The sequence below is a fragment of the Crinia signifera genome, chromosome 1 (assembly GCF_055691185.1).
Source record: "Crinia signifera chromosome 1, ASM5569118v1, whole genome shotgun sequence".
Classification (NCBI taxonomy): Eukaryota; Metazoa; Chordata; class Amphibia; order Anura; family Myobatrachidae; genus Crinia; species Crinia signifera.
This window is the reverse complement of record NC_139217.1, coordinates 446,958,703-446,972,256: the sequence shown is the minus strand read 5'-3', so window position 1 is coordinate 446,972,256 and position 13,554 is coordinate 446,958,703. Positions and strand designations below refer to the sequence as shown.

Genomic DNA, 13,554 nt, shown 5'->3' with positions numbered 1-13,554 from the left:
GCATTACGGTGTACATTTTTGGCGCGCACCATCCCTATTATGCGAAGATTTGTCAAGTCCTGACATAATGTGGAATGGGCATAACTGTGTGATGGGCATTATGGTGTTTGGCATGTTAGGTGGCATTGTGTGGAATGGGCATTACTGTGTGTGGCATGTGTGATGGGCATTATTGTGTGTGGCATTATGTCTAATGAGCATTACAGTGTGTGGCATTATGTGTAATAATAGGCAATGATGAACACGCCCAGTAGGCGGTGATGAACATGCCCGTCCAATGGTGCACCCCCTAAGAAAATGGGCTGCGCACGCCTATGCCAAAACCTCAAGGTAATCAGAACCCAAAACCCGAAAAGTGGCCGGTGCACATCTCTAATACATACAGGGGCGTCAACAGCAGTGAGACCCCTGCGCATAGCAATGTATTTGGGCCCCTGTCAGGAATGTGCTATGAAGCCCCATCACCCATCTACTGGTAGTGTCCTAGCATAATTATTAAAAGATCTATGTATCAGAATCAGAATCAACTTTATTGGCCATGTGTGCTTGTGCACACTAGGAATTTTTTGTGGATCGTATTACATAACAAGAATACAATAAAACCACTAACAGCACACATTATGTATAACTGACTGACGTACCTGGCATTGTCCTGGTTTAAGCCTTTGAGTTATTAAATTATCAATGAGTTGGATATAATGGTTATCATTTATAAATAATTGGCAGCTCTTCCAACACACCCATGGGGTGGCTGCTGAGTGTCGTTTTTTTTTTTGTTGGGGTTTCGCCAGTAGCCCTATTCCCCAGTTTTCCTTCAGGTGTAAAAGTTTCCATACACGTTACAATTATTGAATACAGTATTGTATATAATACTGTATACAATAATTGTAACGTGTATGGGTACCTTTACTGCCAGCCCGATTGCTGTTCATGTGTGCAATGTGTAATGACCAACCTTGAAAGGAGTGTACACCGTAAGATGCTGTGGCTTTGGTCTCAAATTGCGGTTGGGGATTCTTTGCTGGATACAGGGAGGAAAATCACGCAGCGGCCTTGCACTTTTTCTCACTTGATAAATATTCCCAGACCTGGGCAGGATCCCACGGCCTTGCTCTGGAGGATGAGGGACTTCCGGCAGCACTGTGGTCCCTCTGACGCCCTCGGAAGTCTTATTGGGGACACAGACACGGTTTTTCTCCACTCGCGTCTTGATAAACTTGGCCTTGCTTCCGTAGGTCATTGTGCTGCGGGATTCTTCATAAGCACTATCCGCAGGGCTGATGTGCGTGATCATAACCAATCGGCTTTTCCCGCTCAGTGCTCCCTTTAGTAGCCAGGTCAGCTTGCTGTCCCGATAGTTTATATGGCTGCCTGGTCTGTCACGCAGCGCCATGATACACATCCTGAGGGTAAGAAGGGATCGGTTGATGTATCCTCCTTCTTTCATGGTCTGGCCGCTGTTCTTAGTCTGGCTTGCTCGTTCTGATCCCGCAAGGTCTACCATGTACAACTTGCCTGTGCTCACACTATCACTAGCTGTCTGCTTTATGGTGACCTGCAATACTGCATGTGAGCGGGATGAGGTCTTATTAGAGGCTGTGGGAGCTTCTGTGCGCCGCTTGTTGCCCTTCTTCAGCAGGGTCATGGCTTCCTCAGGAGTGCTAAGGGAGAATGTAGAAATCCCTTCTATGTTGGTGTTGCCATTGGGATCCTCTCTGAGGACCAAAGACCTAGAGGAAGGTCTTAATAGGTCTCGGACGGTTTCATTATAGATCTCCGCGTATGATAATGATACGGAGAAATTCTTTTTTTCCCCAGTCTCCTCAATGGCTTTAAACAGGTCCTTCAGGGTGCGATATATTACTCCAGGTTCGCGGTCCTTACCCATCATGGTGAAGGTCTTTCCGGTGCCTGTGGGGCCGTAGGCAAATATGGCAGCATTGTACCCGGACAGGATGTCACCCAATAAGGGCTTCACTGTGGAATCATACACAGTCTCCTGGGTAGCTGCCTGGTCAAACACCTGGTTAAATTGGAATGTTGTTTCTCTTGTCCTGGTGGAGCGCAGGACATCGTTAGGATCCTCACCGGGGTCCTGCAATAGCACTGTCTGCGGTCCGAGCTGGTGTGTGATGCATCGGGCGCGGTTCTTAGTCTCCGTCAAATTAACGGGACGGATGCGCAGAGCGACAGTCATTTGGTGGTCTATAGCTTTATTAGCTTTCGCCTTCTTCATTTTATATCAAACTTCAATCTTCAGAAAAGAGTGAAAAATTATCTGTGTTGGCACAAGTCCAGCAATATTAGATATGACTCAGGAAGCAGTCAGCTGCCAGTGTTCTACCCATCACAGCCCATTGTGACATCATCGGCCCATTGTGACATCATCGGCCCATTGTGACATCACTAGCTGCCATATGGCAGAAGGGCACTGCTATGTATCTCATCCAGGGTCTGCTGTTACAGAAGTGGTATCGTCTTCTGGTCCCCCTGGGATGTCTTACCTCTTACTTATTTACGTGATAAAAGTTAATAGGCACAAAGAACCTTTTATCTCTGCATGTTTGTAGCCATACACAGCAGTGGGAGCAATTGTATTAGTTCTGAAAGAAAATATATGTTGCCCACAGATGCCAGTGGAAGTGCGCCTCCAGTGGCCAAATTATTAATTACTTTAGTATAGTGTGAATACTGCTTCATCTCTCGCGGCAGTTTTATAATCAGGAGAAATATACTAACCATGTACAGTTACCTTGTAATAAACCAGCTCATGTCCTCTCTTTCTGCAGTACAATGCATTAAGGACCGCCAAGGATATTATGCCAAGGATCCTTACAAAAACCATGATGGGGACTGGGACAGATGAGGATATGTTAATCCAAATTCTCATCACCAGGGCAGAGGTAACAGGCTATAGTTTGAGAATGGACATTGTGCTGCTAGGAGGACGCAGAGTGTTTCTCACTGATAAGATCACAACATGTGCTGTATGGCCATTCACACAAATTAGGGCCCTTATTCAGATCTGATCGCAGAACAAATTTGTTCTCAAAATGGGCAAAACCATGTGCCCTCCAGGTGGGACAGATGTAACATGTGTACAGAGAGTTAGATTTTGTTTCTGTGCAGGGTAAATACTGACTGCATTATTTTGACACTGCAATTTAGATTTCAGTTTCAAAACACCCCACCCAAATGTAACTCTCTCTGCACATGTTACATCTGCCCCACCTGCAGTGCACAAGGTTTTGCCCATATTGAGAACAATTTTGTACTGCGATCAGATCTGAATAAGGGCCTAGGTCAATCCATTTTATTTAACAACATTATCAGAACAATTGGTCTTTTGTTAAAGTTTATTTCACCATTTTTCCAATTGGCTGTATTATAATTTCTATATTGTATCATTTCTGTTCTTGTCATTTGCTACAGATATGCCGGAGCGACTGGATGCTGTGCAGGCTGTTCTGTGGGACAAGGAAATAGGAGTCTGGTTGGACTTTAATATAGAGGATCATAGACACAATCCAAACTTCTACCCCACCAACTTGGCTCCACTTTGGGCCTCATGTTACTCTGGCAACAGGCTGTGGACAAAGCAGTCTCCTACTTAGAGGTAATTAATTATTTTGTATTATATTATTTTTCTATTTGTTCCTAATTGTATTACATACTCCAGGCTTGCCTACCCTCCTGGAATTGCCGTGAGGCTCCCGAAAATCGGGTCCCCCGGGAAGGTGGGCAATCCTTCCGCATTGGCCAGGCAGCCCCCGCACCCCCTTCCCTGCAGCACAAAATGACCTTTTTTTGCGGGTCCGCGAATTACGTTGTTTGACTGTCATGGGGGTGGGGCTTGATGACGTCTGCCTGTCCCGCCCCCCTGACTTGCTGCTGTCAGCAAGTATGACATACTCCTATGGTATTGATTCCATCTGTTAATATCGAAATTCGTGCAGACCCTAGTGCGGGATCAAAACCTAAACACTTGCCAATACTGAGAGAGCGGTCCAATCAGGAACTATAGGTGCGCCATGTATCCCAGAATTCCAATGGCAGGCCAGGTTCATGCCACTGGAAAAGTTTATTTACAAACGCATTATTACTGGTTACTACTGAAGTAATATGTAAGAATATATATAATGTAATATAACGTATGAAGTAGCTTTTATGAACTTGGCAGAGTATATATAATGGGGTATATTGGTTTGCAAATCCACTGTACTGGTTTCTCATTTCCCTACAGTATTTGGCATGATGTTACATTACCTATTTGCTTTCTTAATGCCAAAACGTAAAAAAAAAAAAACTTTTTGAAACATAAAACTGATTTAAAATCTTACTTATATTGTCTGTATTATTTATAAATAGTGATAAAGATTTTCATGAATAGATGAGCAGGACCCTCATCCCTCGTGTGCTTTCCTTCTCTTAATGTCCCATACACTATGCGATTTGGGCCAATTCCGGTAGATCAAGCTGAGATATTGGGTGAAATCCATGTGTATAATATCCGTTCTGATGCACAGTCCTGTGTTCATCGGAGCGGAGTCGGAGGTTGGATATTCGGCGGGGGATCAGGTGCGACTTCTCCCTTCAGAGAATTTGCATAGTGCATGGGGGCCTTTACTTAAGCCATCTTTGATAGCACCAAACCCTGTGGTTTTCTACCACGCTGATACCCTGCGGATGTAGCTATAGTTATGTGCCCTCTATTGTATTCAGCTGTAGGTCACTGTTTCCCTCATTTGTATATGTACTCTGTAATTGGGCCCGGGGGATCCTTTGTGGTGCCATATAAATAAAGTATAATAACCATAATAATATGCGACCAGTGGCAAACGCAGGATTTTCAGAAGGGGGTTTCCAGAGGGGCGGAGCAAAGCACGGAGATGGACACTTAGGTGACCCAGTATATGCCGGGTCAAGATAGACCAAATGTATAAAAATAATATTAATAATAAAAAAAAAAATATATATATATACATAGTGCAAAAGATGTGGCACTCTGGGCGACTTGGTAAAGAAGACTCAGGAGACGTGTGTATCACCAATCAACGTTTCATTCAATCAAGAATTTCGTCAGGATTACATCAAATATCAAACATTATGCTTACCTTATATCCCCCATTTCACGCTGGATCGTCCCGTCCCCTGACGCTGAACCCGGAAGTGGCGCTTCCAGATGACGTCATGACGTCTGCAGCCCGGCCCGCAGACGCTCTGACACTGTTCCACGTCCTGTCCCTGGGTCAGTTGCCATGGAGACGGCGCGCTGTCAACAGAACAGAGTGTAAATAGGGATAAGGCAGCTATATACAAAAACATATAACATTACAATATCAAACCTGATAATATCATCCAACTATAGCATGTAGCAGACTATGGACCAGAAAAATATCCAAAATAAAAACACATAACAAACAGCAAAAATGTACATCAACATAAATGTATAATCATAATAAACAGGAGATAGGCATAGTATCATTTAACCCTCTAGGGTAGATCGTATCTAATTTGTTTATCCAAAACGCCTCTCTATGTAAAAGAACAAGATTCCTATCACCCCCACGTGACAGCGGGGGGATGAAATCTATCATGCAATATTTCAGAGATGTAAGACCATGCCGCAGTTCAAGGAAGTGTCTAGCCACCGGTTGCTCACTGGAGCCTGAATTAATGGCGGCTTTGATGGCCGATCTATGTGCTGTCATTCTCTCCTTGAACTTGCGGCTGGTCTTACCCACATAAGAGAGCCCACAGGGGCAACTTATAAGGTATACCACAAATGAGCTCTCACATGTGAGGTGGTGGCGAATATGGAATTTGACCCCAGAATGAGGGTGGCAGAACACGTCTCCAGGTACCAAAAATTTACAGGTGGTGCAGGGACATTTAAAACATCCATATTTTTTATGGGAGAGAAAGTGGCTAACAGGAGATGAATCAGGTTGAAGTATATCAGTTTTAACAAGCCAACTGCGAATATTGCGGGGATTGGAATAGCAAGGCATCAAGGTGGTGTTATTGAGATTAAGGTCGTCATCAGATTTTACAATACCCCAAAGCCGTTTAGAGATTTCCCTAATCTGTGGTGCTGAGGTGTTATATTGGGTCACCCAAGGTAAACGATCTTCATTGGTTCTAACCACCCTATTATCCAACAACTGTCTTCTATCCATCCCCAATACTTTGATCTTGGTCTCCACCAGGGACTCACGAGGATAACCTCTAATGACAAATTTTTCAATTAATTCATCTATTTGATGACTGGCAATAGTTATGTCGTTGTTAATCCTAAACATCCTCAACATCTGTGAGTATGGCAGTCCTGCTTTCAGACTCCGTGGGTGACAACTATCCCAGTGTAAGAAAGTGTTTCTATCGGTCTTCTTGATAAAAACAGAAGTATTAATAACCAAGTTGTTAACCCTGATGAGGACATCAAGAAATTCAATTTCACATTGGCTGCTCTTATATGTAAATTTCACAGGGTGGACAGACCCATTGATGTGATTGAAGATGTCGACAAGATCCCCCAATTCCCCCCGCCACACAAACAACAAATCGTCTATGTAGCGGGTGAAGAAGGGGATACGGGTGGCAACCTCATCCTTACAAAAGAAAAAATTCTGCTCGACATCGAACATATAGATGTTGGCGTATGTGGGGGCCACTGAGGACCCCATAGCACACCCCTTAATTTGTAAAAAGTGCTGCCCATTGAACCTGAAATTTTTTTTTGTCAAAATCATCACCAATAGTTCCATCCAAAAATCAATGAGATCTGTGTCAAAAGTGCCCTTAGAAATCAATAACCTGCGGACAGACGCTAGTCCTTCCGCATGAGGTATTACAGTATAAAGGCTAGTTACATCAGCTGTAACTAGCCAACCATCATTGGGTAAATTACCAAAAGCCTCCAACTTTTTGAGCAGTGTAGTGGTATCTAATAAAAAATGCTCATGTCCCTGTATGAGGGGTTGCAGTATGGTATCTAAATAGATTGCCACTGGTTGGAAAAGGGACCCCCTCGCCGAGATGATAGGACGCCCCGGCGGGGGGTCTAATCCCTTGTGGATTTTCGGCAATGTATATAGGATGGGCATGATGGGAAATTTAGGAATGAGCACCTGACACAGATCTTCACTGATTAAGGAATTCATACGTGCTCTATCCAGAATGCATTTCAACTGTTCAGAAAACATAATAGTAGGGTCTGACCTCAGTTTGGAGTAAACCTCAGAGTCAGACAATTGTCTAAAAATTTCGTTACAATAAACATCACAATCCTGCACTACAATCCCACCCCCCTTGTCCGCGGGTCGAATGACTATACGGTCATTTTTGGATAAATTCTGTAATGCCTCACGTTCAAGGGGGGAGAGATTGCAGTGTGGAGCAACAAACTCATTAATGGCGGTGGATACCTCTGAGTCTAATAAACGCATAAAGGTCTTAATGCTAGGATTATTAGATAAAGGGTCGAAAGTAGACCTCATTTTAAACTGCTTTAATTTATTAGGTAGAGGCACAGAATTCTCCGCCGGAAGAGATGGATGTTTATAGAAATATTCCTTGAGTTTGATCTTGCGCTGTAGCTGATGCTTTTCAGCATGCCAGTTCAGTGGGTTGAAGTGGGAAGACGGCACATAGGATAATCCCTTACTGAGCACTGATTTCTCAGCCTCAGTTAAGTTATGTGTGGATAAATTAAATATTATTTCCTCTTTGTGCCTGCGGGTGGCTTGTTTCCACGACCTCTGGCGTTGGTTCTGCCTCCCACGTCGAGTGGCTCTACGAGAGGGCCGCCTTGGGTACGTGTCTTCACCCCTAAAGGGACCGACTTCTTTCCTCTGGCTTGGACATTTTCTGTATCACTAGCTGAACTCATAACCTCAGCCGAGGTATCAGTGTCGACATTGGTCTTAGGATATTTTTGTCGCCTGAAAAATGGTTTCCTTCTGGAATCGTTACGGCCTTGATTAGAGGTCCCCGATAACCAGTTGTACACCTGATGGGTTTCATAGTCCCGTTCAACTTTAGTGAATTTTTCTTTTTTAAAAGCAATCAGATCTTTCTTATAAGTCGCTAATTGTGTCGACAATTTGGTTACCCAATCAGTGTCAGGATCTGCTGTTAAAATTGGCATATGGACGGTTTCAAATTGTTTAATCTTATCTTGATACTGTGTGATCTCCTTGTTGGAATGCTCAATCACGAGCAATATTAGATCCATCGCACATTTATTAGTAATGGCGATCCATTTGGCACAGAAACTTGAATCATACCGTCCAATAGTGGGGCAGTTTTTCACACGGAAGCCCCGTGGAATCTTTTTCTGGCGAAAATAGTCGCTCAATGATATAGCATGGTATGTGTAATCTATTTCCTTCTTTTTAAGTCTCAATAAATCCTTATAAGCAATATCGGCCGATTTGGCCTCCGATGCATCAAACAATTGTTGTTTGTGTATAATTCCGTCAGCATCTGACTCCGAGTAGCTGAACAGATCATATTGTGGGATGATACGAGGGTTGAATGCCTCGTTTGGTTCACCACCATTAGCCATAGGGAATAGAATTGCTTTAAACAGGAAATTGCACAGTGTGTATGGAAGTCCAATCACTGCAGCTGCACTTATCACGTTAGTTAATAGCGGTTCAGTCCAGCAGTAAAAACACCAATGAACACAGTGCTCCACAACCAAGATTCACCACGGTGAAAATCTCAGTAAATAACCCGGTTTAAAAAGTGACATATATTGCCACGAGATATCCTGTACGCAACAGTGTCATGTGGAGATAATTCCACTAATATATATACATACATACACATACATACATACATACAGGGGCGTCAACAGCAGTGTAGACCCCTGCGCATAGCAATGTATTGGGGCCCCTGTCAGGAATGTGCTATGAAGCCCCATCACCCATCTACTGGTAGTGTCCTAGCATAATTATTAAAAGATCTATGTATCAGAATCAGAATCAACTTTATTGGCCATGTGTGCTTGTGCACACTAGGAATTTTTTGTGGATCGTATTACATAACAAGAATACAATAAAACCACTAACAGCACACATTATGTATAACTGACTGACGTACCTGGCATTGTCCTGGTTTAAGCCTTTGAGTTATTAAATTATTAATGAGTTGGATATAATGGTTATCATTTATAAATAATTGGCAGCTCTTCCAACACACCCATGGGGTGGCTGCTGAGTGTCGTTTTTTTTTTTGTTGGGGTTTCGCCAGTAGCCCTATTCCCCAGTTTTCCTTCAGGTGTAAAAGTTTCCATACACGTTACAATTATTGAATACAGTATTGTATATAATACTGTATACAATAATTGTAACGTGTATGGGTACCTTTACTGCCAGCCCGATTGCTGTTCATGTGTGCAATGTGTAATGACCAACCTTGAAAGGAGTGTACACAGTAAGATGCTGTGGCTTTGGTCTCAAATTGCGGTTGGGGATTCTTTGCTGGATACAGGGAGGAAAATCACGCAGCGGCCTTGCACTTTTTCTCACTTGATAAATATTCCCAGACCTGGGCAGGATCCCACGGCCTTGCTCTGGAGGATGAGGGACTTCCGGCAGCACTGTGGTCCCTCTGACGCCCTCGGAAGTCTTATTGGGGACACAGACACGGTTTTTCTCCACTCGCGTCTTGATAAACTTGGCCTTGCTTCCGTAGGTCATTGTGCTGCGGGATTCTTCATAAGCACTATCCGCAGGGCTGATGTGCGTGATCATAACCAATCGGCTTTTCCCGCTCAGTGCTCCCTTTAGCAGCCAGGTCAGCTTGCTGTCCCGATAGTTTATATGGCTGCCTGGTCTGTCACGCAGCGCCATGATACACATCCTGAGGGTAAGAAGGGATCGGTTGATGTATCCTCCTTCTTTCATGGTCTGGCCGCTGTTCTTAGTCTGGCTTGCTCGTTCTGATCCCGCAAGGTCTACCATGTACAACTTGCCTGTGCTCACACTATCACTGGCTGTCTGCTTTATGGTGACCTGCAATACTGCATGTGAGCGGGATGAGGTCTTATTAGAGGCTGTGGGAGCTTCTGTGCGCCGCTTGTTGCCCTTCTTCAGCAGGGTCATGGCTTCCTCAGGAGTGCTAAGGGAGAATGTAGAAATCCCTTCTATGTTGGTGTTGCCATTGGGATCCTCTCTGAGGACCAAAGACCTAGAGGAAGGTCTTAATAGGTCTCGGACGGTTTCATTATAGATCTCCGCGTATGATAATGATACGGAGAAATTCTTTTTTTCCCCAGTCTCCTCAATGGCTTTAAACAGGTCCTTCAGGGTGCGATATATTACTCCAGGTTCGCGGTCCTTACCCATCATGGTGAAGGTCTTTCCGGTGCCTGTGGGGCCGTAGGCAAATATGGCAGCATTGTACCCGGACAGGATGTCACCCAATAAGGGCTTCACTGTGGAATCATACACAGTCTCCTGGGTAGCTGCCTGGTCAAACACCTGGTTAAATTGGAATGTTGTTTCTCTTGTCCTGGTGGAGCGCAGGACATCGTTAGGATCCTCACCGGGGTCCTGCAATAGCACTGTCTGCGGTCCGAGCTGGTGTGTGATGCATCGGGCGCGGTTCTTAGTCTCCGTCAAATTAACGGGACGGATGCGCAGAGCGACAGTCATTTGGTGGTCTATAGCTTTATTAGCTTTCGCCTTCTTCATTTTATATCAAACTTCAATCTTCAGAAAAGAGTGAAAAATTATCTGTGTTGGCACAAGTCCAGCAATATTAGATATGACTCAGGAAGCAGTCAGCTGCCAGTGTTCTACCCATCACAGCCCATTGTGACATCATCGGCCCATTGTGACATCATCGGCCCATTGTGACATCACTAGCTGCCATATGGCAGAAGGGCACTGCTATGTATCTCATCCAGGGTCTGCTGTTACAGAAGTGGTATCGTCTTCTGGTCCCCCTGGGATGTCTTACCTCTTACTTATTTACGTGATAAAAGTTAATAGGCACAAAGAATCTTTTATCTCTGCATGTTTGTAGCCATACACAGCAGTGGGAGCAATTGTATTAGTTCTGAAAGAAAATATATGTTGCCCACAGATGCCAGTGGAAGTGCGCCTCCAGTGGCCAAATTATTAATTACTTTAGTATAGTGTGAATACTGCTTCATCTCTCGCGGCAGTTTTATAATCAGGAGAAATATACTAACCATGTACAGTTACCTTGTAATAAACCAGCTCATGTCCTCTCTTTCTGCAGTACAATGCATTAAGGACCGCCAAGGATATTATGCCAAGGATCCTTACAAAAACCATGATGGGGACTGGGACAGATGAGGATATGTTAATCCAAATTCTCATCACCAGGGCAGAGGTAACAGGCTATAGTTTGAGAATGGACATTGTGCTGCTAGGAGGACGCAGAGTGTTTCTCACTGATAAGATCACAACATGTGCTGTATGGCCATTCACACAAATTAGGGCCCTTATTCAGATCTGATCGCAGAACAAATTTGTTCTCAAAATGGGCAAAACCATGTGCCCTCCAGGTGGGACAGATGTAACATGTGTACAGAGAGTTAGATTTTGTTTCTGTGCAGGGTAAATACTGACTGCATTATTTTGACACTGCAATTTAGATTTCAGTTTCAAAACACCCCACCCAAATGTAACTCTCTCTGCACATGTTACATCTGCCCCACCTGCAGTGCACAAGGTTTTGCCCATATTGAGAACAATTTTGTACTGCGATCAGATCTGAATAAGGGCCTAGGTCAATCCATTTTATTTAACAACATTATCAGAACAATTGGTCTTTTGTTAAAGTTTATTTCACCATTTTTCCAATTGGCTGTATTATAATTTCTATATTGTATCATTTCTGTTCTTGTTATTTGCTACAGATATGACGGAGCGACTGGATGCTGTGCAGGCTGTTCTGTGGGACAAGGAAATAGGAGTCTGGTTGGACTTTAATATAGAGGATCATAGACACAATCCAAACTTCTACCCCACCAACTTGGCTCCACTTTGGGCCTCATGTTACTCTGGCAACAGGCTGTGGACAAAGCAGTCTCCTACTTAGAGGTAATTAATTATCTTGTATTATATTATTTTTCTATTTGTTCCTAATTGTATTACATACTCCAGGCTTGCCTACCCTCCTGGAATTGCCGTGAGGCTCCCGAAAATCGGGTCCCCCGGGAAGGTGGGCAATCCTCCCGCATTGGCCAGGCAGCCCCCGCACCCCCTTCCCTGCAGCACAAAATTCCATCTGTTAATATCGAAATTCGTGCAGACCCTAGTGTTGGATCAAAACCTAAACACTTGCCAATACTGAGAGAGCGGTCCAATCAGGAACTATAGGTGCGCCATGTATCCCAGAATTCCAATGGCAGGCCAGGTTCATGCCACTGGAAAAGTTTATTTACAAACGCATTATTACTGGTTACTACTGAAGTAATATGTAAGAATATATATAATGTAATATAACGTATGAAGTAGCTTTTATGAACTTGGCAGAGTATATATATAATGGGGTATATTGGTTTGCAAATCCACTGTACTGGTTTCTCATTTCCCTACAGTATTTGGCATGATGTTACATTACCTATTTGCTTTCTCAATGCCAAAACGTAAAAAAAAAAAAACTTTTTGAAAAATAAAACTGATTTAAAATCTTACTTATATTGTCTGTATTATTTATATATAGTGATAAAGATTTTCATGAATAGATGAGCAGGACCCTCATCCCTCGTGTGCTTTCCTTCTCTTAATGTCCCATACACTATGCGATTTGGGCCAATTCCGGTAGATCAAGCTGAGATATTGGGTGAAATCGGTCCAAATCGCATGTGTATAATATCCGTTCTGATGCACAGTCCTGTGTTCATCGGAGCGGAGTCGGAGGTTGGATATTCGGCGGGGGATCAGGTGCGACTTCTACCTTCAGAGAATTTGCATAGTGCATGGGGGCCTTTACTTAAGCCATCTTTGATAGCACCAAACCCTGTGGTTTTCTACCACGCTGATACCCTGCGGATGTAGCTATAGTTATGTGCCCTGTACTTGTCCTCTATTGTATTCAGCTGTAGGTCACTGTTTCCCTCATTTGTATATGTACTCTGTAATTGGGCCTGGAGGATCCTTTGTGGTGCCATATAAATAAAGTATAATAACCATAATAATATGCGATGAGCATGTTCGGATCCTAGAGATCCGAACACCCCCGAACTTACCTGTTCCGAAGCGTTTGCGAGCTGTTTGCGTCCATCCCCCCCGATAATATGAACTTAAAACGAGGCCAAAACGTCATCATCCCGCGTTGGACTCTTGCGAGTCGCGGCTTCCAGCGCCATCTTCATTCGCCATGTGAAAGTCAGACAGCACGGATGTGTCCGTGCTGTCTGCAGAGAGGGGAGGGTGGCAAACTACACATGGTCAATTTCTGGGGTGCTGATAAATCAACCTTACAGTTCTCTTTTTTTTTTAATTGCAGGATTTCTGTGATGTGTGCCGTATAATTCCATGTGTGCTGCTAAGTGTGCCGTATCAGTTC

General features: G+C 43.8%; 1 long non-coding RNA gene across 1 annotated transcript; it reads left to right on the top strand.

The window, feature by feature from the left end:
* Positions 1-2,787: 2,787 nt before the first annotated feature.
* On the top strand, positions 2,788-12,456 carry LOC146032199 (uncharacterized). The gene is made up of 3 exons (XR_014457648.1): positions 2,788-2,903; positions 11,257-11,370; positions 11,900-12,456. It is a non-coding gene; the product is annotated as an uncharacterized LOC146032199 (long non-coding RNA).
* Positions 12,457-13,554: the final 1,098 nt, after the last annotated feature.